Genomic DNA, 2,676 nt, shown 5'->3' on the forward strand with positions numbered 1-2,676 from the left:
GATGGGAAACTATCTCCTTTCAAGGGATTCTTGCCAAGTTATGGCCAAGATCATGGAACAGCCTAAATTTTCTACTTAACTTTTGGCTCCAGATCTTGGTTATATTATAATTCTTGCACTTTTTCCTCTTGCAGGAGAAAAGACTATGCCATTTGTACTCACATCTTACAAGTATGCACAAACATGCAACTATGTAAATTGGTGATAAAGGAAACTGCAGCTGTCACTATATATAGGAAAGGGAAATTTTATCTTCGTCATGCAATTAATTGTAGATTTTATTTAATGTCCCTCAAATACGGACCCTTCCTAACATTCTCTTAGTTTAAGCTGAGTGAGTTTCTTTCGGATAATTTTGATGACTCCAAACCAGAAGCAAGTGTTTATCACTTTCATGGGATCCTTTTAAGGCCCTGAAAAGACATTGTGTTCATATATTTTTACAAAATCTACAAAAACTATAAGCCATATGAGCAGCAGCCTGCTAAAAATGCTGTCTTTCTCCTTCAATTCCTCAATCAACCTTCTAAGTTGCCCAGTTTGCTGTGCATATAGGCATTTTTAGAATCTAGCTAGGAGGAGATAAAAAAATAAATACAGATAGTGATGAAGATTACATAAAATGCAATATAGGCCAATATACAGAAACATCAAGGAAAAATAGATAAGTGAATTATAATAATTTAAATGTCTACTGCATAAGAAAACATGAAATACTAGGAATTCTTAGAGTCCATAGATGAAAGAAATTACATAAAAGTGACACCAAATTCTATATCAAGCCTAAAATACTGCTGTCATTACCAATAATGAGCTACTAATCCTAGAGTAGCTTTTCCGAATCATCAACTTAAAAATAAAATAAATCAAATGTTAATAGTGACATAAGAACGATTAAAATAGGAGAAGCGGCTGCAGCGCTGGACGGAGGGGGCAGGGCCTGAGACAGAGACATCTGGGTGGCACTATGGCTGGGATCACCACCATAGAGGCGGTGACGCGCGAGATCCAGGTTCTTCAGCAGCAAGCCGATGATGCAGTGGAAAGGGCCGAATGCCTCCAGCAGGAGGTGGGGGAGAAGGGCGGGCTCGGGAACAGACTGAGGCAGAGGTGGTCTCCTTGAACCGTAGGATCCAGATGGTTGAAGAGGAGCTGGACTGTGCACAGGAGCTCCTGGCCATTGCCCTGCAAAAAGCTGGAGGAAGCTGAGAAAGCTGCTGATGAGAGTGAGAGAGGCATGAAGGTTATTGAAAACCGGGCCCTGAAAGATAAAGAAAAGATGGAACTCCAGGAAATCCAACACAAAGAAGCTAAACATATTGCAGAGGAGGCAGATAGGAAGTATGAAGAGGTGGCTGGAAAGCTGGTGATTATTGAAGGAGCCTTGGAACGCACCAAGGAACCAGCTGAGCTGGCAGAGTCCCGCTGCCAGGAGATGGATGACCAGATCAGACTGATGGACCAGAAGCTGAAGTGTCTGAGTGCTGCTAAAGAAAAGCACTCCCCAAAAGAAGACAAATATGAGGAGGAGATAAAGATTCTTACTGATAAACTCAAAGAGGCAGAGACTCATGCTGAGTTTGCTGAGAGATCAGTAGCCAAACCTGAAAAGTTAATTGGTGACTTGGAAGATGAGCTCTATGCCCAGAAATTGAAGTACAAGGCCATTAGCGAGGAGCTGGACCACGCCCGCAATGACGTGACTTCTATTTAAGCTGAAATGCACCGAAGTGGAGCACCTCTGTACACAAAGGATGTTGGACCGGACTCTGCTTGACCTGAATGAGATGTAGAGCTCCCCGGTCCCGCCCTGCCTTGCTCTCCCTCTGACCCCGACACCACCAGGGGCCGGCCTGCCAGAGGCTGACCTGGAAACTGAGGGTTGATCTTTAACTGGAAGTCCGCTTTCTCCTTTCTGTGTCCTCTCTGCCCACCCCACCTCACCTCGTGCCCCTTGTCTTTTCTATCAAACTGTCTCTGGCTCTTCTCAAAGCTTCTGGCTAGGCTAGAGGATGAGCACATTTGGGAACAACATTTAAGGGAAGGAGAGCACCGTGTGAAGTGTCTTTAAAAAAGCATGTTGTGATGTGCACATTTGTAATAACTTTTTCTGTTGTAACAACCATTTGCAAAACATTCCAAATAATTTCACAGCTCCCAAGCAGCAGTCTGATTCCTTTCTCACTTTGGAAGGTAACTTTCAGCCTAATGTATAGTGCCCTCTGCAGAAGAGGGAAAGAGGTATGGCCATCTGCCTCAGCCCAGGGAAAGACCCCACTGTAGGAAACCTCACTGCTCTGCCCCAAGTACCAGCCAAACTAGGTAGGTGGTCTCAGGAGGAGTTAGCCGAAAACAAAAATCGTGCTGCGCAGGTTTTGAGCTTTAAGGTATCTTTGGACAACTTTATTTTTATTTGTTACTTTTTATTTTTGGTACCGGGGATCGAATGTGGGACCTTGTGCTTGCGAAGCAGGTGCGGTGCCACTGAGCTACATCCCTGGCCCTATTTGTTACTTTTTTCATCAGAAGTGAGCCAATTAAGATGGTGAGACCTCTGAGACTTTTTTTTTTTTTTCTTTGTGATGCTGGGGACTGAACCCAGGGAGGGCCTTGTGGATGTTGGCAGGAGCTCTTCCACTGAGCCCGTACCCATCCCTGAGACCAAATTTTTGTCCC

The 2,676-nt window shown here is 44.3% G+C and overlaps 1 pseudogene; it reads left to right on the forward strand.

Moving 5' to 3' along the window:
- Positions 1 to 967: 967 nt before the first annotated feature.
- On the forward strand, positions 968 to 1,714 carry LOC101722601 (uncharacterized; annotated as a pseudogene).
- The last annotated feature ends 962 nt before the right edge of the window (positions 1,715 to 2,676 follow it).

This window comes from Heterocephalus glaber, unplaced genomic scaffold (genome assembly GCF_053883595.1).
Source record: "Heterocephalus glaber isolate CG9 unplaced genomic scaffold, H.glaber_assembly_v1.0 deba00001608, whole genome shotgun sequence".
Classification (NCBI taxonomy): Eukaryota; Metazoa; Chordata; class Mammalia; order Rodentia; family Bathyergidae; genus Heterocephalus; species Heterocephalus glaber.